This window comes from Phalangium opilio, unplaced genomic scaffold (genome assembly GCF_054372755.1).
Source record: "Phalangium opilio isolate 3A_F unplaced genomic scaffold, DU_Popi_V2 ptg000002l_1, whole genome shotgun sequence".
NCBI classification, from domain to species: Eukaryota; Metazoa; Arthropoda; class Arachnida; order Opiliones; family Phalangiidae; genus Phalangium; species Phalangium opilio.
The window spans coordinates 15138377-15163061 of NW_028324144.1; the positions used below are offsets into that span (position 1 = coordinate 15138377).

General features: G+C 35.2%; 1 long non-coding RNA gene across 1 annotated transcript; it reads right to left on the reverse strand.

The window, feature by feature from the left end:
- Nucleotides 1-14297: 14297 nt before the first annotated feature.
- Nucleotides 14298-15287, reverse strand: LOC149720193 (uncharacterized). The gene is made up of 5 exons (XR_016381434.1): nucleotides 14958-15287; nucleotides 14816-14878; nucleotides 14658-14720; nucleotides 14492-14551; nucleotides 14298-14425 (listed from the first exon to the last, which is right to left on the reverse strand). It is a non-coding gene; the product is annotated as an uncharacterized LOC149720193 (long non-coding RNA).
- Between the last annotated feature and the right edge of the window lie 9398 nt (nucleotides 15288-24685).

The window sequence follows — 24685 nt, forward strand, 5'->3', positions numbered from 1 at the left end:
GCCAGGCACCACAATAAACGCAATTTTGAAATATCTCTGCTATAACTTACGTTTTCAAGTTATAATTTTTAGCTTCACTTCCGTCTGGATCCTAAATTATCATTCAAAGAAAATATAAAAATGCATTTTTATATTTTCGAAGAAGCCTTGGAACAAGTTTGATTTTAAATCTTGGTTCTTATCATTCTAAAAAATATACTACGCAGGCAAAGTGTGCGCAATTCTCGATTTTTATACTGTATAGTATAAATGTTAATTTTGGAAGTTTTGAAAATATTAAATTGTAATCGCTATGACGAACACTGCGAAACTACACGGTTATAATTGCCCTAACCAAGCAATAAGAACATTAAAATTAACAGTGATACGAATGTAACGAGTTTTGCCGTAAATAAAAGTCAATTTTGTGGTTTTCCTGGATCATGTTAACTTGCCATTATAATCAACGGCAAAAACCACAGTAGTCATTCATGACTGTTAAAACAACGATCGAAATGCAGTTATTTTTGTTGGTGGTAACAAACCATTAAAACTGTAGAAGGAGGAAATGGATTGTCACTATGATAATTTTCATCTGACGGTAAAAATATTAAAAAAGTACACCGTTGAAAAAAAAGAGTATTCAGTGTAAAAATAGAAGTCAAATAGCACTTTTTTTTCGACGATGACAGAGGTGAATATGAAATCGAATATAGTAGAAACAAGGGTCCCAAGAGGATCATTACAATTTCTGCGCCACATTTCGTATAAATTAAGCACAGATTATGAGTCCTATCTCCTATTATAATAAAGCAATAAATATGAAATAAAATTAAAAATTAGCTTATCTCGCTGGATTAATAAATGTAGAACCATGAATTCATTTACTAATAAATGAATTCATGGTAGAACTTGGTCTGAGACTCGATTTTCGCCAAAAACGGACATTTTCGCCGCAAAGTGGAAACACTGGCGACATCTCGTATATTTTAGCAAAATCAACACCTGGCATTTTCCAAAATATATTTAAAATTATATTTCAAATTACTAATTAGCCACATCGTAGTATACGATGAGGCTCTTAGTTTGACCCGAGCCGTAGTAGTAACAGTAGTAACTGTAGTGGCCGGAGTTTTGCTATCGTTATCGTTATATTTTAGCTTAAAAGAAACTCGATAGTACCTAAACCCACCAATAGGGGTAGCTGAGCTCTGTTAGAGATTTTATTTTAACTAAAAGTTTTTCGCGTCGCACCCGGGAATTGAACCCGGGTCGCTGGCGCAGCAGTAAGGCTCGCTACCACTGAACCATAGAGACTCGATAGAACAGTGGAGTTTTTATCCTTAAGTTTATCTCTAAAGTGTCGGGGATGGGGGAGGGTACCTCTATATCTGTGGGGTCGGATACTTTTGAATTTTTATCTGTGGGGTCGGACACTTCTGATATTGTTTATTTTAGGTTTTTATATTCATTTTCTTTTTTTTCTACTCATTAGGGTAGGGTAGGGTATAGAGGGGCTATTCACTCGTATACGATGTGGCTACTATTACGAGCCCTTGGGCCGTCTTGTTAAAATATTATTTTTTCATATTATTTAAATTAATATTTTGTAATTAAATTAAATAGCTTAAAATAAGTATAAATTTTTAACCAGAATTTCAAGGTAGGCTCGAACGCGCGAGCCACTGTTTTAAAACAATCCACGAGGAACAATTTGTCGAGCGTTTTACCACTGGGCTAAGACTAGCTCTGCAAATTCCCTTCTGTTTGCGTACTGTATACATATTCTAAAGCTAGAGTTGACTGACAGCTGAGGGTGAAAATTAAGGTGGGGTTTTCGACGCCGTCCAATAAGCGGTGTGACGAAGACGAAACGAAGGAGGAGTTAAACTCTCGTATATGCTCCCTATAAATTTTTTCGCCATCTACCGATGGGCGCAATAATTAAAAACTAATATATAGATATACACATCATTCTAGATTTTTTTTCTACAGTGAAACAACATCTCTACAAAATTTATACTCTATTTTTTTCCACAAGGATTTATTTCAATGTGTACAAGACATATCCTTATCTCGTCTGCTTTAATGTCTGCTAAGTTAATTTTTATATTTACGGCGAAATTGGTTACAATCGTATGACTGTAAAGTTTACAGTTTTCTTACTGCTTTGTTACGGCAATTTCTCTTTTTGCAGAATAGATGTTGTAGTTCTTAACTTCATAAACCTAACCGCCACTCTCTGCATGAATAGCAGGGTTGGACAAATTACTAATTGACAATTACAAATTACCAATTACAATTTGTAATTCAATTACATTTTTTCTGAACTTAATTGTAATTGATAATTGTAATTTAACAAATATTGTAATTTTTAATTGGTAATTTGTAATTGACGTTTTTAAAACATTGTAAAAGTATTATAATTAATAAAAATTAATTACCGGACTACTTGCGTATAAAATACTAGGTATTTACAAATAATTCAACTTTATTTACGCAATAAAATTTTAAAACTCGGAAAAACAATAAATTTTAGAGAGTTCCTTTGCGAGTTTCAATCTTAGCTTCCAAAATTGTTTAGTCACGTTTCCCGTTTGAGGATGATACATTATAATTAATAAAAATTAATTACCGGACTACTTGCGTATAAAATACTAGGTATTTACAAATAATTCAACTTTATTTACGCAATAAAATTTTAAAACTCGGAAAAACAAAAAATTTATTGTTTTTCCGAGTTTTAAAATTTTATTGCGTAAATAAAGTTGAATTATTTGTAAATACCTAGTATTGTAAAAGTAATTCAATTACATTTGTCAATTACAATTACAAAATATTCAAACAAATTCGGAAATAGTATGAATTAGATTCTCTGACTGAAATGTATCATCTTAAGTGGGTATGAATTTTGTACAGCATAAGGCTAGGTTGAATAGCTTCTTTGCAGTGTAAGCTACATTTGAACAAAATGGGCAGTAAAATATTTTCTCACAGTAGCTCTTGGCGTTGGAGGATAGGGTAAGTTACCCCTGGTTACCCTATAAAAAAAACCTTGGTTTTTCAATTTCCTTCGTGAGTTTTATTTCTGTGATATGACTGATTTCGTAATTTAATCACGGATCTCTTGTTTATCGTACGGATTTCGTGATTTTTCATTTTATCAATGTTTTCGTATGAGTTTGTAGTTGACTACTAGAAGCGTACGACATATGCATATCGTCGAAATTGATAAGGGATGAAATTAATGCATTCCTTCGATCTAAAATCATTACGCTACATAATTTTCCCCATGTCAAGCAATCATTTCTAAAGTATAACACTTTGTAATTGTAATTTATAATTTGTAATTGAATGATTCGAAATCTGTAATTGTAATTTATAATTGAATGATTCCGAATTTATAATTGTAATTTATAATTTATAATTGAATGATTCCGAATTTGTAATTGTAATTTATAATTTATAATTGAATGATTCCGAATTTGTAATTGTAATTTGTAATTTGTAATTTAAGGTTCATGTAATTTGGCCAACCCTGATGAATAGATGATAATATGATTATTTAAAATATTAAAAGCGCCATCTGCGTATTATAAATAAAGTGGCGCCATCAAACGGACTATTAACTAGAGTCGGTTTAAATACACCGATCTTGTACTGTCGGGAAACACCCAGCAAAGTCATGAATTTTACTCTAAACAACAAGCTCTTTCTTAACTCTTCTTTCTATTAACTCCCATGGTTGGTTCCCAATTGGTAGAAAACTTAAGAGCTGCGTGAAAAAAAATTGCATTTTACGCCAGTCTCGAAAGGAAAATTTTTACCTTTGTTCACATATACCACTGAATTCCTAAAAAAGTTAACTTGGGCCTTCACCTTTAATTTTTCTTTTTTAGCATTTCAATTAAAGAAAAAGTGTAGGTAACTATACATTATAACTTATAATGGCCTTTTCAAAATATAAAAGAAGAAATATGGAGCGCAAATAAATGATTGCTTATTACGAAATAATAAGCATTTAATTAGACAAAAAACGAGGACTACTGTGCCATCATAGGTAAACCGAACCGCTTAAAATTATTTTCCTCAGCCTGTTAGAATTCAACCAATAAAGTAGTCCTCGTTTTTAACATTAATTAAATGTTAATTAATTTGTAATAAGAGATTATTTAATTTTTAATATTTTTCAATTCATATTTAGAAAAAAGCCGTTCTTTAAAGGTATAATGTTATGTTACCTAAAATTTTCCCTTTAAGCTTCTCGTGTCATGAATCCCATTTTGATGCTTCTTGTAAAAAATAATCACAAATATATGATGTGTTTTAAAAGGAGTCCCTTGTATCAACTGTTGCCAAAATAGCAATCGCAATTCCAAAAAAACCAACGGCGTATTTCAAAACTTCAGTTTTAAAAATAGCGACTGCGATTTGAGATATAGCAGTGTTTAACTCAAATTTTGAAAATTCTAAACCCTACAGTTTACCTTATCTATTAAGTACATTTAGATCATCATACACTAATCTAACCAAAACTTACCTAACCTTATACTATTTTGGTTATACAACAAAACCTAACCTGACACTAATGGTGTTCAAATAAAAAAAATTACCTTGACCTAATAATATTTGGGTTCATATAGCAAAACTGAACCTGTTCTATTAATACTAGGGTTCAAATAATCAAACCTAACCTTACCTAACACTATTGAGGTTGAAATTGCAAAAACTAGCGTGATCTAATACTATTTTGTTCAACTAAACTAACAAAACCTAACCTGACCTATGGTAAGTAGGGTTAAAATAACCAAACCTAACCTCCAATGCTTTTGTGTTAAGCTAACCTAACAAAAGCTAAACTGACCTAATGTAAGTGGGGTTCGAATAACCAAACCAAACCTAACCTCACTTCACCTAACCTAATCAAACATTATTTTGTTACACAAAAACAAATTTAACTTTATTAACTCACCTAACCTTAGGCTATTATTGGTGAAAATAACCTAATTTCACTTAACCTAATACTAATGGGGTTCAAATTCCCAAATCTAACCTAACCTAATATAATAGCGATTTCCACTGACTGCACTAGAGCACTCTAAGTGCACTCTCGGCGCGTTTTCGTCCGCCACTGGGAACACAAGTGCAACACGCGCCCAGAATCGCGTTTTCCACTGACCCCAAAAACTGCCCGAGAATTGCTCTTTCGTGCTCTGAAAAATTCGACGGAGCGACGGTGCTCGAGTATGACGTAATAAAATCAAAATGGCGGACCACGCGGTATCTCATAGAAGACAGGCTCTCGCTTATGCTTATTTCTGGAATCATCTTCTGAAAGTTCTGAAGATATTACGCCTCGTCCTAAAACCAATAATTATATCAGAGACGTTGTCGATCATTACTCAAAATAGATTTTTGGTAAATTAATTGAAATGTTAATTCTACTAATTGGTTTCAGCCCATTTGCGTCAAGATATACACACTTTATTACAATTTCGTCTCAAGCGCCAATTTTGATTATTCAGAGCGCACTCGGACCTCTCGATCGTGTTCCACTGACTAAACTATTCTCTACAAAACTCGCTGAGTGCAGTTACGTCATCCTAACCCTGAGAGCACTCTTTGGAGCAGTCAGTGGAAATCGCTATAAGACTATACTGGTACAAACAACCAAATATAACCTGCCTTAATTAACCTAATCTTAACTAGTACTATTTGAGTTCAAATAACCAAAAATATACCATCATAAACGACTATAGTTTTTCACATCCCGGTTGTGCTGCTCTTTAGGGAACTGCTGCATAAAGAGACATTTTCACCAGTAGAGCGAGGGGGTAAAATTTTCGATAGATGAGTGTTGTATAATGTAGAAACTGAACTCAATTGACTTGTATGATGGAACTGAACTTGGTAGACTTTAGGGTGTGAAATAAGGATTTTTTAAAACTGGACAGCGACCCCCCCCCTGGTCTAGAGTAAATAAACTGGTCCATGACCATTGACCAGGCCGCGTCGTCTGCTAAACTAAAGAAGTGGATAATTAAAATAGTTGAGATAATGTCTGAACTCTGGTTACCCTTGAATTTTCTTAGTGGTCCCGTGGACTACTGACCCCCCTCCGATTCAATTTTTAAACTGGTCCTGGCAATTTTGAATCTGGTCATTTGCCCTGTGCCACCGCCTTATTTCCCACGCTTCTTGGTACCTTGGACAGGCCTATATAAGAAGAGTACGAGCTAACAAGGAGTTAGTCATCCCTTAACCTGTAAACATGTCAGAACGAACACTGAATAAAGTCGATATTTTTACGCTTTAATTAGTCTTGTTATTAAGGAGCCGACAACACATCATGGTGTCAGACGTTTGTTCGACCGGTTTATAAGTACGTTTTCTTTCTTTTTTCCCGCGCCCTGCGTTCGCGTCTCGCGTTACGATCGACCGAGGCTCAGTGTGGTTTTGCCCGCGCCGTGGACTTGTATCTCACATTCGCGCGTCTTATATCTCGAGTCGTGTTAAAGTTAAACCCTGTCAATTAGAACCTTCATGGCTCCACCAGCGTATCCAACCGTTGCGGCAGTGGCACCGGCAGCTTTTAAACCTTTACCCTGCCGCGTAGTAGCTCATAAAAGTGTTAGCGAATACTTTTCGCTCTGTTAATGTTACTTATATTATTTTCTTGGTCTTCAGTCTATAGACTTTGCAGTAAGAAATCGATAATAATAACATATTCTCAGACTTCATTCGAAATTTTGTAGTTCATTACCATTGATTTGAGAATTTTTAATAATCCGGGCCTTATAAGTAAACGTGTAATTCCGTAGTTGTCTATTAATTTGTAGAGAGTGCTCACATCGGTTGATAGTAAATGGTCACCCTTGATAAGTGTAAAAAATCCACTTTAAATATAGTCAAAGATTTAAAAATTTGGTACTTTTTACCTCAAATAAAACTGTTTTGTGTCGCATCAAGAGAGGCATGTAAATTAGAGTACTGTGACTTGCTATCCATCCTAAATTTGACGTTGTAAAGAAAGTTTCGTTCTCCTTATCGGTTAGCAAATTCCTAAAAAAAAGTTCTTATTCAATTATAAATATCAAAAGAAATTTATATCAGTGAAAGGGAAAGAAATATACACTGTGTCTTTGTCCGTTTATTATTATTATTATTTAATCTGGAAAATGTTCCATAACTAAAAAATGTTCACTGCTTAAGCAAGTAAAGATAACTTTACCCATATATAAAATTATTAACTTTAAGAGAATAGGACAGAGTAGTAATATTTTCGATATCAACGGCGTCGATTTATATTACAAACTGCGGAACAGGAAAATATGGTCTCGCTGATTTGGTTGCGGGACTAATTGGTCTCACCGATTTGGTCTTGGTACCATTTGGTCTCGGGACGTTTTGGTCTCCGTACTATTTGGTCTCGTAATTTTTTTGCCTCGGGACCATTTGGTATCGTGATTATTTGGTCTCGGGACCATTTGGAATCGTGATTATTTGGTCTCGAGACGGTTTGGTCTCGTAATTATTTGGTTGACTAATTAGTTGCTACCTTTTCCAAAACAATGGCCTCAATAATTTATTGCCACCTTTTCCAAAACAATGGTCTCAATAATTTGTTGCCACCTTTTCCAAAACAATGGTCTCAATAATTCGTTGCCACCTTTTCCAAAACAATGGTCCCATTAATTCGTTGCCACCTTTTCCAAAACAATGGTCCCATTAATTCGTTGCCACCTTTTCCAAAACAATGGTCCCAATAATTCGTTGCCACAATTTCCAAAATATTGTCCTATGAAAGCAATACTCTGCTGGGCTCGAACCCCTTGAGATTAAATTTACTGCTCTTAAAAACAGAGAGATTAAATTTACTGCCCTTAAAAAACAGAGACAAAATGTGCTTCCGCCAAGGTGTGAAAACTTGCAATTCATTTTTTCCCTAACGGTTTTTCAGTTCTACCCTTCCACAAATCAGTTTTCCACGGCTTGTGAGCCAGTTTTTGAGGGGGATTCAAAGATGGAAAATTACTACTGTCTTTTTCACTCCTATAGGCAGCGCCCTTTCTCTCTCTAGCCGAAGCCCATGTTTAAGCAGAGATCTTCCATGATACGTGTTGCGGTTAGGGCTGTGCGAATCCTCCAATAATATTAGTTTAATTCGAATCGGGGATTTGATTCGATAGAATGAATTTGCCATATGGAGAAAACGAGTATTCGAATCACAAAACGATTATTTGAAAAAATATTGGAATAACCGATTTAAAGACGAATACAGTTTCCTAAACCGAGTAATCGTTTCCAAGGGGTTAAATTCGAATTGAAAACGAGAATTCCATTTCAAATATAAAGCGTTTTTTTTAGGAATTTCAACGCGAGTTTTCAGTTTTGTTTTTCTCTCACGAAATACTAGGTCTTAGCGAGGGAACCAGCGTGAAAGGGAAAATTCCAATATATGTGGAACTACAATATTTTTAGATTCTTACATGTATTTAGGAAAGGAACGAGTATTCGTCTGGTAAAACCGAGTAATCGAATTTTCGAGCACTCGTTTTGAAAAAAAAGGAGTACTCGAACTAGATTTTCTGAAAACGAGTAATATATGTTTGAACGACTACTCGATTCGGATTTCAAATAGGAGATCTACTATTCGATTCAATTTGAAAAACCACTACTCGCACAGCCCTAGTTTCGGTTAATAAAAGGAGCAAGGGAGGTATATACATTGCCTTGGTCGCTTTCTAAATTACAGTGTTCATATAAATCTGGATAATAGCATAAGGAGATTATCTCTCTCTCTAAGGGCCCAAGCGCATCTATTAGCAAAAACATCTAGTTCTGCTAGATGTGACGTAGATTTTGTATAGGGGCTCCTTCCGAATTTTTCGTGAAATTCCCGGGAGAGAAAAATAATTTTCAAAATCAGCCACGACCGATATCCTAAGCCGGTCGTGGTCTAGACGCGAGCTCTGAGATAACACTCCCAAGCGGTTGGGAATCAAACTAAATCAGGCGGGGAGGGTTGAGAGGAAGGACTGGGTTTGTTTACATTTCGCAAGCTCTGGCTCTGTCGTCTGTCGTCTGTCTGTAGTGAGTTATCTGAGACCATCTGTACGGTTGGAATAAATTGTAGCTGGTGGTTGTGCTGCGTGGACAGTCATGGACAAATTAAAAGAATTGATAAGTGAGATAAACGATAAATCAAAGTTAGAAGAACATATTAAAAAAACCCCCACAAGAAATGAAGCTAACATGAGATTATTAGAATCTGATGGCGTGAAGTTAGGCCTTGGCGAGCTTCTAAAATTGGCCTTCCAAAACAAGTCTCTCATGTGTTGTTTACGAGAGGTTACTGGTGTTATTTACGAGAGGTTACTGAAGCCAACGTTAAAGAAAAATTTCATTACGAAAACTCTAATTGGCTCTCAAAATGATTTGGAGGAATTATTTAATTTCTACATGGCAGTAACTTTCAGGTAATATATGCTTTTTATTCTTACCCAATTTGCCTTCAAATACCAGTTTCTACAACATTACCATTTTGGCAGTATCATAACATCATTAAGCACTCTTGTTATTTTGATACCCACAGTACTGTATAAGCATGACTTTTCATTTGATTGTAACTGTTTTTTCGTATATTATTTAGGTTTTCCCAAGAATTTCAATTAGAAAAGCCCAAACCAAAGCCCGATACCGCTACTATTCAAAAGGAAAGTCTCAGTGCTTTGATTAGATTGAGTGGTGGGACATTAGAAGGTCTTCGAAAATTCTCTAAAACACAAATGGCACACCACAGGCTTAAACCGTTAACCAGGAAAAACCACGAAAGAGTGCATCGGTTGACCTTAGCAATTAAAATGACCGATGAAGAGAAAGCGAATGGTGATTTGCCTATAGAACTAGTGAAACGGGACAGAGGAGGCATGTGCTACCCTAAGAAGACATTCTATTCTATCCTTATGTAACTGAGTTAAACGACACAATAAGGCGCATTTCAACTAAGGATGGGTTTAAAAAACATGGAAAAAATATTATTATGGTAAGTCTATAGTTTATGAAAGTCTAATTAGGCCTAACAAATGCGTATAATTATTAATATGGGTTGAATTCATAATATAGAATTGTGTTGCTGGAGTAAAACATAATAAAAACATAAGGAAACTATTTATGGATGGAGTCGCCTCTCTCAACATTGAAAACCAGCTGTCTGATGATGCCGTAAATTTATGTTTTCAAGTATGGACCCGAAAAGTAACTCACGCCAGGATTCAAGAACTTTTCTCTGTGTACTCTAAAAATTTACAATTAGGGGGTCAAACACTCCGAGATAAGTTATACCAATTTGCCAAAAAAGCAGAACTGAAAAAGAAAATCAAAGCTTTGGAGGATTCAGAGAAACTCATAAAACAGCCAGAAAAAGCAAGGCCAAAAACTCAAAGGTCCAAGAAAAAAGTGAAACAACTAACAGAAAAAGATAGTGAGCCCATTATCTTAAGAAAAAAATGTGAAAAGCTGTCAGCTAAAGCTAATAAAGAATCCGAAAAGCTAACAGCCAAAGCAAGAAAGGCAGCAGAAAAACAGGAGCTTAAAGTCAGAAAGGAAATCGAAAAACAGTCAGTTGAAGCCAAAAAGGCAGCCGAGAAACAGGCTGCGAAAGCCAAAAGTGAAGCTGAAAAGCAACTAAGGAAGGCCAAAAAGCAGGCACCTAACCAATCAACAAAAAAGCTGATTAGAAAGGCCAATTACAGGAAAAAACGTATTCCTTGCAATGAAATTAACGACAATAACTGTGATATTATTATGCCAAGTCAAACAAATAATTATCGTATAGTTAGTGAGCCTAAAGGAAATCCTAATAATACTTACGAAAATAGTCAGCTTACGCTTTGTAACAATGCACTGAATTTTTCACCTAGCATTTGCAACTATTATCAAGGGTCTAATAGTCAATCAACCGACGTTGATATGACAAATTATACTACAGCCTACAACTATTCTAGTGCAATAAGTCAAGGATCTAATATACATTCAAGAGACGATAATATGACTAATTATCCTACAAAACCAATCTCTACCTACAACTACTCTAGTTCAATATTTCAATCAACCGCTGTTGCTACGACTACAGAAACTATCTGTTCCTACAACTACTCTAGTCCAATTAGTAGGAAATTTATTGATACTGAAACAAGTGATACATCTCTTTCTGTTTGAAAAAACTTTTATTTTTTGATACTAGCACTTGTGATTACAATATTTTTTTGATACTAGCACTTGTGATTACAATATTTAAGCTGGTTTAAAAGTTAAACTTTTTATTCACATTTTAAAAAAGACAATTATATAACAAATTCAGATATCTTTCAAGGAAAGAAATAACTTTTCGTCGCGACAGTCATGATTAGAAACATTGTCACTAACCATATTATGCTTAACATAAACAGATTTAAGTGCTGGAGTGTAATTTAATCCACTTAATTTGCTTCCAGTAGCGTATTTTAGCTGTGAAAAATAAGATTCGATTGCGCTACCATTAATCCTTAGTGGTGCGACAAAATAATCTGGATAACGAGACAAAAAATCTTTGACAAACATCTGGAAACCAAAAACAGAAATCCTCAGAAGATCCCACGTTTCCCATGAAAGAAAGGACCTCTGTTGCGGGTCTTCTAAGTTTATTTCCGGATCTTTGCCCTTGATTTCACAGGCCCATTCGACGAAATAGCAGTATCCTTCCTTAATTGAAAGCATCGCTTTATTGTCTGGGCTTTGAATTTTTTCGTGTGAAAGTAGACCATTTTCAAAGATTTTATTACAGGCGCGTAAATAGTTGCAGCACTCCCTAGCTCGCTTTCTGGCTTCGACTAAATCAATTTCCTTACTGTGACCAAAGGCATACAGCTCTGCTAGAACAGCTTCCTGTTGCATGATTTTGCTAGGTTTCACATTCAATTTGGCCCACTGATCTCGAATTATGTAGCTATCATGCAATCGGGGAACGGATCTAAGTAGGCCAGCTTTGGCTCTTTCGTCGTCCCTAAATTTCATTTCACGGATGTCTTCCCAGCCAAAAAAGAATCATTCTTTTGAAAACTTTTTGTTCCATTTTGTCTAGATGAATGCAGGGCACTAATCATACTTTTAAGTTCGTGGGTTGGACATACCACCCAGTATATATTCCTATTAAGTAAAAATGGGTTGCGGAAAAATGGTTCAATTTCAAATCCTTTATCTGCATCAGCCATACTGGTTCCAAAGGAACCCTTGTAATTCATGGTTGCTTTAATGGTAGCAAGGTTGGTACTCGCACCGTCGCAAACCAAGCAAGAGGTTTTAAATCCAAATGCGTTTAGGACTCTTATAGTTTCCATTATGCAACCCATCAGAAGGTTTTGTTTAGCAGATCTGTCTAAAGTGAAATAAGGCCCTATCAGAGCGAAACCTGAAATTAGGTCACACCACATGAACTGCAGAACATACGAAGTTGGCCTTGGTGCCATTGAATTAGTCAAAAGATCGCTTAAGAATGGATACTCTGATTTGTCCATCGCAAAACCTTGAAGCATATGATTACTTGAATTCCATAAAACTTTCTCAATGACCTTCACTTCGTCAAATATAAGCGCACCATCACCCTTTGGGGTTCGCTTATTTTCTTTACGCGTCTTTTCTTGAAAAACGTTACGTTATACCTTTCTTGCTGCTCGCTTAAATAAACTTGATCGATGCCAGGCTGGTTGTTAAGGTGCTTTAAGCGGATTTCAAAGTATTCGTACATGGTAGATTTAAAATCTTGAAAGATTTTAAAGCCTTATACGCTGCTGGACTTCTATGGTATATGGCCAATGCTATTCTTAAGGTGACAGCATTCCATCTATTGGCCATGCTTGAATTGTCGCACTCAATTTGATTTTTGAAAAATTCAGCTTTATCGGTTCGGAATGAGTCCTTGTCCCAAACATTTCTTAGAACTTCGCTGTGTGGTCCAACATCTTTTAAAGCCTTATCAACTTCATCTTTATGGTCACGGTTTATAATTTCAGTAATTGTTCTCATTTCTTCTGATTGATAATCCCCTAACAAAATACTTCTGTGCGCAAGCTGTGACTCTAATTTCTTAACTCGGTGGTTTAAAAAAGACCTGGCTTCAGAAATTCTTCTCAACCTGATCCTTTTGGTCTGCGGAGTAACATTTGTTAATGGACATTTGCTGTTGATTTTCCTTCTTTTTTCTTTTTTCGTTGGTGTTTCTTCCCGTTTTCTTTTTAATGTCTTTGCCATCGAATTTGTACTTCTATTGCAGTTAACACACTAACCCGTGTTTTTTGTGAAATTTCTATCACTCGTGTACCACACTGGACATGAATCAGACCCAAGTCTTATAAACGGGTGCCTGTGCAAAGTTGCTCCGTGGGGGATTCGTTCAGTTTCATTAAATTTAATGCCAGGACAATAAACGTAATTTTTGCCACTAATTATTTCCAGAATATTCTCAAGATCAACTCCCCAATTAGAATTAGATGGTGACAAATCCAAAATACAAACTGGTCGAAAAACAACATATAAATATGTTTTCCCACTTTCATGAAACACCGCATAAACAGGATCAACACTATCTTGAACTTTCCCAAAATTATTGTTGTTTGAAGCTGTTACAGTGCGTTCTCCCATAATATTTCTACGAAACTAAAAGAAATAATATCAAAACTTTAATTGGGAGTTCTATTAGCAAGGTTGCCACAAAATTTCAAAATAAAACTCCTTGACTTTTCCAGGCCAAAATTTATCAATGTTAAAGGCTTTTGTTTTTAAAACGTTGGAATTGCACAAGAAAAAAATGTCTATTTGTTTTTCTTTTCCATAAGGGCTGTTCATGAATTACGTCACGCGTCCAGCCGGGTTTTGCCAAAGTTAAAAAAGTCCAGTATTTTTTTGTTAAAAATTGGACATTTTGTTGGCTATTTTAATAAATAAATTTGTGAAGGGTAAGATTTTGGTAAGTAATTTTAAGGTGGTTGATACATGTGACGATGTGTGAGGGGGGGGGGCAAATCGGATTTTTTTATGTAACGTAATTTGTGAACAGCCCTTAAACACGACAAGATGCTCCTCTATTTTCTCCTGACAAACCCCAATGTCTCGTTTCTTTCAGCCCATTTTGAAATTCCCAGATTTTCCCTGGCCTGTGGCAACTCTGCTTAATAACAATTAATGCTAGTAAATAATACTTTCAAATCCAGATTGAGACGAATACATTTTTCATCAGTTATCGAAAAAATGTTCTGTGTAGTTTTGACACTATCAATGATATTAACTAAGGTCTCTTTCTCGTGTAATGAATTAAATATGTCGAAAACATCTGTTTGCACACTAGCATTCTCTGACATAGTCATGCATGCATAATTTCCTTTAAAATCTGTCTGCATTAATTTGTTTGAATCTGAAATAATATATTTAAATTTCAATAGATTAATTAAATTAGCATAGGTCTATATCAAAAACTTACATGCTTTAAGTATAGGTTCGGTAATCTTTACTGGATTAGTTTGAGTTCTTTCATTCTTCTCTAAATATATGTAAACACATTTAGATTTTATTTAAGGACATCAATTTGAAAAGTAATTATTTTATAAATTTTATTTTATAAATTTTATTGTAAAGACCAAACTTACGAAATTTTTTAGGATTTAGTTCCGCAAACTTTACTGGATTAGTTTGAGTTCTTTCATTCCTCTCTAGATATAGTTAAACACATTTCGGATTTATTTAAGACAATCAATTTGAAAGGAAGTAATTATTTTATAAAAAAAATTGTAAAGACAAAACTTACGAAATTTTTTAGCTTTTGGTTCCACAAACTTAACCAAATCTGTTTGGGTTTTTACATTTACACCTTGAAATATAATTTGGACCATATGTTAATAACGGGATTTATTTATAATAACAAAAATAATGCTTTGTTTTAAACATACAATGAGTTTTTTTTCCTCCAACGTTTGCGTTTCTTTAAACGAAGTTTTAGTCGTGATATTCACTTGAAAAGATTTTTCAAATTTAGGCTTTGGTGGAGGAAGCAACGTTTGCGTTACTTTAGCTAAAGTTTTAGGTTTGATATCCATTTGTAAAGACTTTTCGCGACATTTTTGGACTTTCAGAATAGACTTTTCTGCCGCGAAATTGCACTGAGTGTGTTTTGAGAATAATCGTTTATCCATTTCTATTTAATGTTAAATTTTGACGCTAAAGGGTGTGTAGAACTAGAAAAGCCAAGTGATTCGAATACCGCAAGCCTCGGTTCCAAGGTTCCCCGAGACCCTTAAACGTACGTGACCGTCCGACTAAACAAAATCGTCTACTTTAAGGATCCCGCCTCTCTATTGGATGCTTCATTTATCACGTGTGTTGCAAACCGCCAATAAAATATTTGAAGTTTCTAGACTATTAGAGGGGAAAAAATAAGTAAGAGAATTTCCAGAACCCCCAGTTCTCTCAGACACAAGAGGTAAATTCGCGCTTAGTAAAAATCACGAAGAGCTCTCGTGAGAAATCTTTGAAGGAGGGAAAAATGTTCAATGCCGGGTTACTCTGCAGCGAATGCGCTCGGCCTCTGTTTAGGCTATACAATTATTATACCACTTGAGATGAGACGGATGGCTAACCAAATCGGACATACATACATTTCAACCGTAACATAGAATCAGGGCCGGATTAAAGGGGGGGCCGAGGGGGCACTGGCCCCCGGGCGCAAGGCTTATTGGGGGCGCATTGAGTTAAACTGTTCCCCCTTAGCGACACTTGCTGTTCAGTTTTTTCTGACTTAAGGGGGCGCACAGTATCTCGGCCCCCGGGTGCAAAATTGCTTAATCCGGCCCTGCATAGAATCTTGGGCCCTTAGAGAGAGAGAAAATCTCCTTATGATAATAGGGAAAACCTGGAAAAACCAAGGAAATAAATAGTTGGCAAAAACCTCATGGAAAACTCAGAGAAATTTCCAATTTTTAGTATAATTCAGGGAAATCAGGGAAATTTGCGTCAAACAGGGGCCGAGTAATTAAGCAAAATGTTCATAAACATGCCCTCCACTAAACTTTGGAGGCTTATAACTCTGGTTCTACTAGAGATACCGGGATGTCCTTCGAGTACCTTAAAGTCATATTTGCCCCCCATCAAACGACACTAAAACTTGGGGTTTCGTCAAACAGGGGCCGAGTAATTAAGCAAAATGTTCGTGAAAATCCTCTCCATAGGATTAACATTACTCCCAACTTTTGAGGCTCATAACTGTGGTTCTACTACAGATACGGGGATGTCCTTTGATTATGTAATAGTCCCATTTGCTCACCTCTTTCGTTAACATTTGCCACATACGATACTCCATATTAGGGAAAAACCTAGAAAACTCAGGGAAGTATATGGGGAAAAACCTGGAGATCTCAGGGAAATTTTTTTCCAAAAGTTGTACTAAACTAATGGCACCCCATGTTATATCTTCGTAGAGCCATTACTCATTCAGTAGGTACAGAGTAGCTATGATAATGTTTCTTCAATATAAAATGCTGAAAAAATTAATCAATGAGGCAAATATGGACATGCAATTAACAAATACTAATTTTCACCTCAAATTACACAATTCCTTCAAGTGAGGTTGTTTATTAGTTAAAATTGTAAATGTACACTCCTAAAATTGAGGTTTAATCATTCAATACAATTTGTGCACTCTTTAACACTGTTAAAATTAATGGTTCATAAATGGTATAAAAAGGGTATATCCTCTCCCGCTGCACCATCGATGGTTTAAATTTAGCTAGACGATGGTGTGATTATGGTTTGCTTTGATTGGCAAACCATTGATGGGGTATGAATGGTTTATCTTAAATTTTTGACTATTCCATATATGGTTTGATAATGGCATGTTAGGATAAGTGGTTAAAATATGGTTAAGAAATGGTTTATGTTAAAACCTTTGACCATTCCATATATGGTTTGATTATGGAAAGTTGGATATATGGTTCGAATTTGGTTTAAAAATATTTAACCATTTTTTCTCTATTCCATATATGGTTTGGTAATGGAAAGTCGGGATATATGGTTAAAATATGGTATAAACATAGTTAAACATTTTTCTATACTCCATATTAGGATTGATAATGGAAAATAAGGGTATATGGTTAAAATTTGGTTTAAAAATAGTAAACAATTTTTACTCTATTCGATAACAAGCATAAAATTGAAACGTTGGCACATTAGTTTAAATTTAAAATGTTGGCACAGCCATAGTTTTTATCTCTCCGAGTGACGATGACGTCACGGAGAGGTATTACACTGGACGTGTCTGTGTCTCTGTCTGTCTGTAACCGCGTTCGCAGTTGGAAAATCGGAGCAAACGTGTTCGCAATTTCCGGACAGAGTTCGCAGTATACAGAAATTCAGAAAATTTTACTTCCTTGTTTTATCCATCTTATTTAATGCCAATCATTAACTACCCGTTACACCTTCATCTGCAGTCTAACCGCCATTGTTTCCCCAATGCCAACCGCGATTTAATGGCTTCTAACAACAACACTGTGCAATCGCCTTTCGTGTGCACCACATACACAATAATCTGTTCTTATTGGCTTCTAACACCACCATCTACTGGTCTTTCGTCTAAACCACACAGACACCAATCTGTAACTTTGGCTTCTACTCCATCATCGTCGTTAGGCTTAAGATGTACGCGGCGAGCGGTTAGGGTTACGAGAAACGTCTAGCCTCCCAATGGCAGAGCTTCCAACAAAGAATCACGCAATTGCGCATTTTCTTATCAATTATATATACCCTAAATTTACAAAAGTTCTGATATAGGTGTTCCCTAGAAGTATAACGTTAAAGATAGCTATGTTAAAAATTATTTTAGGAATTAAGTTTCATAAACCGACTTAACTATAATTAACGTAAAATACTGACGATTAAAATATTTAATATCAGTTACATTTATTTAATTATTTAAGATAAACCTCTTTCTTTGGAATGACACAAGTGAGAGTTTAAATAGAACGAGCAATGAAGATTGCATCTGAATCGAAACACTACACGCATATCAAAGTTAATATAAAGCGAGTAGGATGAAAAGATCTCTTACAAAACTATAACACTTTAATTTTGCAGAATATTGAACGGAAATATTTTAAATATTTTTCGGCATTACGATTCTTTTAGTAGTTGTGTAGGTTTAAAACACTGTTTCATGTCAATATTAAAGAACATCTTTTGATATTAACATTTCAAATTTGGTGTTTACTTTTTAATTCAGCTTTACTACATTTATATATAGTGTAAACGTAAATTGTAACTTCAATAGACAATGTGTAAGCTACTACTTTATTTCCCCAGTGTTGAAACGATTGGGTCTATGAAATAATATACTTTAGATATAAACGAAAATTGACCTTGTTTCGTGTCCTCTTTTAGGAGGTCCTTACGGTTCAGAGTGAGCCGAACGTTAAATCCACATTTAAGTGATAGATATTAGGTTCTCATTAGAATTGAGGATACATAGAAAATGATTTTACGCTTTAACCTTTACGTATGCCCTTGGCAATAACTCGCCAAATTTGAACAATGCATTTCCTGTGTTTAGAAAGTTAATTTTTGTTTGAATGAATACGCCCTCGTCTCAACACGGAGACGTTTTACTTTGGTTTCCCAACTTTTAATGTAACAGTTTTTTATTTATTTTTATTACCTCTCCGAGTGAATTATGTCACGGAGAGGTCCTAATTTCGACGTGTGCGTCTGTTGTTACACCCCAAGGGACCGCGTTCTCAGTTTGCAAAACGGAGCAAATGTGTTCTCTATTTCCCAACCGCATATACAGTTCCCGGAAATTTATAAAATTGTATTCCTCTTACACTAGCTATTACTCCATTGTCTGTCTAACACTACCAACTTCTTGTTTTTGTCCATCCCACATGGACACCAGTCTGTACTTACTGGCTTCTATACACGACCATCATTCCGTCTTTTGTCCATCCTACATGGACACCAGTCTGTATTTACTGGCTTCTATACACGACCATCATCCCGTCTTTTGTCCATCCCACGTGGACACCAGTCTGTACGTACTGGTTTCTATCTCCATCGTCATCGTTAAGGTTAAGACAAACGCGGTGATCAGCTAGAGTTATGAGAAACGTCTAGCCTCCCAGTGGTGGGGCTTCCGCCAAAATTTCAGGCAATTATGCTGTTCTTATCAATACCTGAGATTTGAAACATTTATATACTATCGATTTGAGTAGGGCGAAACAGTAGGCGTATCCTACATTTCAAACGTCAATATTAGTCAATTCTATCGAGAATGTCTAATTATTCTTAATTAAAATTATGTAACGCTCAATAAAGTGAATAATTAACGAAGAAAATATATAATATTAATTATATTTATTTAAGAATTTAAGATAATCTGGTTTCTCAACTCAAAATTAATACAGAAAAAGTTAAACAGCAGTATATGTGTTTGTCTGTGTGTCTGTCCGGTGCTATACTAGCGCACCGCGTTAGCAGTCGCTTGTGTAAAGAAATCTTACAAAACCTCAATATTTCCTTTTTTCGTATTATAAAGTGTTTCATTTTGATATTTAAAGGACATTTTTTATATTATTATTTGAAATGGCTCTTTATTTATTACTTAAGCTATACTACATCTGAATATAGAATACTCCTTGCTTTAGATAATACAAAAAGGACGCGAAGGCTTTGACTTTGTCGATTAAATCAACTAATATCCGTAACAGGCCTAGATAATCAAAGAGTAGACAATTGAGGCCAAAGGTGAATTAAAATATGGGTTTTGATATTCGTGTCTGTAATGAAGAGACATTAACGGTTCAGAGTGAGCCGAAAGTCAAATACACATTTAAATAATCGGGTTTAGATTTTAAACTAAAATAAAGCATTATGGTGGCCATCAGATCAGTGAAAGGTCCGGTCGTAATCGGTTTCTAGCTACTATGAATATAGTTGGGGTGAAACGAGAGGATGGTTTTTGCACGGCAATCGAGATTTTAGTGTAGCTTTCATCATAAAGGGTATAAATACCATCCATGATTGGAATAATAACGGTTTAAAAAACATCCATGATGGAAATAATAACTGTTTAAATAACATCCATGATGGGAATAATAACGGTTCAAAAAACATCCATGATGGGAATAATAACGGTTTAAAAACATCCATGATGGGAATAATAACGGTTTAAAAAACATCCATGATGGGAATAATAACGGTTTAAAAAACATCCATGATGGGAATAATAACGGTTTAAAAAACATCCATGATGGGAATAATAACGGTTTAAAAAACATCCATGATGGGAATAATAACGGTTTAAAAAACATCCATGATGGGAATAATAACGGTTTAAAAAACATCCATGATGGGAATAATAACGGTTTAAAAAACATCCATGATGGGAATAATAACGGTTTAAAAAACATCCATGATGGGAATAATAACGGCTTAAAAAACATACATGATGGGAATAGTAACGGTTTAAAAAACATCCATGATGGGTATAATAACGGTTTAAAAAATATCCATGAAGGGAATAATAACGGGTTAAGAAACATCTATGATGGGAATAATGATGGTTTAAATAACATTCATGATGGGAATAATGATGGTTTAAATAACATCCATGATGGGAATAATAACGGTTTAAAAAACATCCATGATGGGAATAATAACGGTTTAAAAAACATCCATGATGGGAATAATAACGGTTTAAAAAACATACATGATGGGAATAGTAACGGTTTAAAAAACATCCATGATGGGTATAATAACGGTTTAAAAAATATCCATGAAGGGAATAATAACGGGTTAAGAAACATCTATGATGGGAATAATGATGGTTTAAATAACATTCATGATGGGAATAATGATGGTTTAAATAACATCCATGATGGGAATAATGATGGTTTAAATAACATCCATGATGGGAATGATATTGGTGCTGTACCGATCCATTACATATGCCCATAAGGGTTCAAAACCAAACCGGATAGGGTTTGGTTTTCTGACAAAAGTGATATATCCATTAATGGAATAGAAGTAAACCATTATTTTTTACAGTGTTCTGAAATGAAATGTTTACGTAGGTGTAACGTCAAATATTCTCGTAAAGCGACGCCTGGTGAGGCGTGTCAAACGAAATAGGAAGATGGTCTGCAAAACCGAGTCTGATATCTGCAGCACAGAACTTTCACATATATTACATGAAGCATTTTAGAGAAAAACTATGCACCGCGCTTCCTTCGAAGCAAGCTGGCCGCAAGTTTTGTCAAGATTGCGTAATGTGGAACATATGTACCAAAACCTTTACCTCATTCGCATTGTAAAATTCATGAAAACTATAAACGTTCTTAAGATAAATGTTGTTATCATTACAAATTTTTTATCTTCAAAAAAAAAACTACTTTGCCAAAAGGGGGTACATTTTTATTTAACCTTCTGAAGATGAAAATAGCTTTGGCTTTATATAAATATTTGTCTTGTGCAAATTTGGATTTATGTTCTTCTCGAAAAGGAAATATTGGAAAATGTGTATTTTGCGAATATGACCATCACTTATTCGGGTATGTTGGCTAAATTGATATAAATTGCTATACTTTTGTCTTAGTATAACTGGTTCGAATATGTTTTATCAAATTGTAAATCGAATTATGATTTTGCATAAAAACAAACAACGAAATAAACCACTTTCTGACACACAATTACTTAAGATCACAGTTACTTTATAAAGTATGGGTGAACCTTCATCTTGGTGGGCTCTGTTTGACTAGAAAGATCATGACTTTCCCGAGTGTTCTGAATATTTATTTATTTATACAATACAATTGCCCACAGAGCCAGCTGAGTGGCTTAAGCATGAGCAGCGATAATAACATGCGTTTCCTATGAGAGATGACAGAATATATATATATATATATATATATATATATATATATATACATTTTTAAAGATACAATTGGAATGGAGGGGCCTGCTATAGGGGGAGGCAAGTATGACGAAACAAACGATCAAGAAACTAAGCTAAGGTAAAGACTTAAAATACTCGGATAATTTACGGCGAAATTGGGACTTATTGGTAATAATGAGATCAGGGGGTAAAGAGTTCCAGTCATCAATGACGGCAGTAGTAAAATGAGTTTGACGATAGATAGTTAGAGCCCTAGGCTTAAATAATTTGTGAGAGTGACCACGGGTGCGAGTGCTTGAATTACGGGTAAAATAGTCGGAGAAGGCGGAGGCAAGGTGACCATGAATAAAGTCGTGAACGAGGCAGAGTTTATTAATTTTGAGGCGGGTGGGGACAGGGTCAAGGTGTAGTAATGAGAGCCTAAGCGGGGCTGGGCGATTGCAGATTTGATTGGGGAGCTTCGAGTGGGGAAGTGAACCTGTCGTGGAACTTCGTGATTAACAGCATAATTAGCAATATTTTATGCGAATATAGTGTAACAGTATTTTTTGAAACTATCCCTTTAAACTGGCACTCCCCCTTTATTTTTCTAACCTGGCTGGTTTTACCGATTTTACCGTGAAGTTTCTTCACTATTCAAAGTTAAAACTCTGACGTCAATGGAAAAGCCGAAGAGTTTAGGAACGTTCACATCGTGAAGATGGACCCACGAGTGGGCCACTTGTTTGTGCGCGAAATAGAAACTCCCTCGTGGTATAAAAGGGGTCCCCGACCTTTGTCAAGCTCTCTCTCTGACTCTCACCCTGCTCTGTCGCTGCGGGGGTTCCCATTCAACCGAATCTCAATGGACAGAATCGCATTCGACAGAAAATGTTTGGCTAGAATTTCTAAATCTAGCCCAATGGCTATATTCCCGATGGACCGATATCCCAATCGTCCGAATATGCCCTAAAAATACATCAATATAACTTGAAACACGATAGCCGTCAGCGATTCGGTGGTGCAGTTTTAAAATATATAAATTAAATGTTTCGTGATACTAATTAAAACGCTCACTTTCATTCCTTTCAAGGCAAGAGATATTTAGAATTAATAAACAAATTGTGTTTAAAATGAAGTATAATCTTAATGGTAGTCCCATCAATTTTTAAGTTTTAAATTAAAATTTTAATATTTTGGTTTCGGGTAGGTTAGGTTCGGTTCGGTTAGGTTATTTTCCTATTAATTAGCTACCACCTTTTCCAAAACATTCTCCTACTAATTAGCTACCACCTTTTCCAAAATATTCTCCTAATAGTTAGCTGCCACCTTTTCCAAAACAATGGTTCCAATGATTCGTTGCCACCTTTTCCTAAATATTTTCCTATTAATTAGCTGCCACCTTTTCCAAAATATTCTCCTAATAGCTAGCTGCCACCTTTTCCAAAATATTCTTCTAATAGTTAGATGCCACCTTTTCCAAAACAATGGTTCTAATAATTCGTTGCCACCTTTTCCAAAATATTCTCCTACTAATTAGCTGTCACCTTTTCCAAAATATTCTCCTTATAGTTAGCTGCCACCTTTTCCAAAATATTCTCCTAATAGTTAGATGCCACCTTTTCCAAAACAATGGTTCCAATAATTCGTTGCCACCTTTTCCAAAATATTCTCCTATTAATTAGTTGCCACCTTTTCCAAAACAATGGTTCCAATAATTCGTTGCCACCTTTTCCAAAATATTCTCCTATTAATTAGTTGCCACCTTTTCCTAAATATTTTCCTATTAATTAGCTGCCACCTTTTCCAAAATATTCTGCTATTAATTAGCTGCCACCTTTTCCAAAATATTCTCCTAATAGTTAGCTGCCACCTTTTCCAAAATATTCTCCTACTAATTAGCTGCCACCTTTTCCAAAATATTCTCCTTATAGTTAGCTGCCACCTTTTCCTAAATATTCTCCTAATAGTTAGATGCCACCTTTTCCAAATCAATGGTTCCAATAATTCGTTGCCACCTTTTCCAAAATATTCTCCTATTAATTAGTTGCCACCTTTTCCTAAATATTTTCCTATTAATTAGCTGCCACCTTTTCCAAAATATTCTGCTATTAATTAGCTGCCACCTTTTCCAAAAAAATCTGCTATTAATTAGCTACCACCTTTTCCCAAATATTCTCCTACTAATTAGCTGCCACCTTTTCTAAAATATTCTCCTAATAGTTAGCTGCCACCTTTTCTAAAATATTCTCCTACTAATTAGCTGCCACCTTTTCTAAAATATTCTCCTATTAATTAGCTGCCTGCCACCTTTTCCAAAATATTCTCCTATTAATTAGCTGCCACCTTTTCCAAAATATTCTCCCAGTAGTTACCTGCCACCTTTTCCAAAATATTCTCCTATTAATTAGCTGATAACGTGATAAATATGACTTAAAATAATAAAAAAAAACTACAATTCCCTTTAAAAAGTAAATTTTCGGGGATCTGAAAGTATTTGGTTCTTTTAAACTAAAATAGGTGCTTAATATTTTACAGAATGTTCGCGTATGGTGCTCAATTTCTTTGACCATTATTTTATTATAAGTCAAAGAAATTGTTAGCTTGCAAAGATGCAATCTTTGCACTCCCGGGAATAAAATTCATTTTAGTTCCATTAGGTGTACATGTGCATGCATTCTTGTCCCAATGAACCGAATCCGAAACCTGGAGAAGTGCGGGTTTTCGCTCCAATGGGACTGTCCCATTGGACCGAATCCGCCA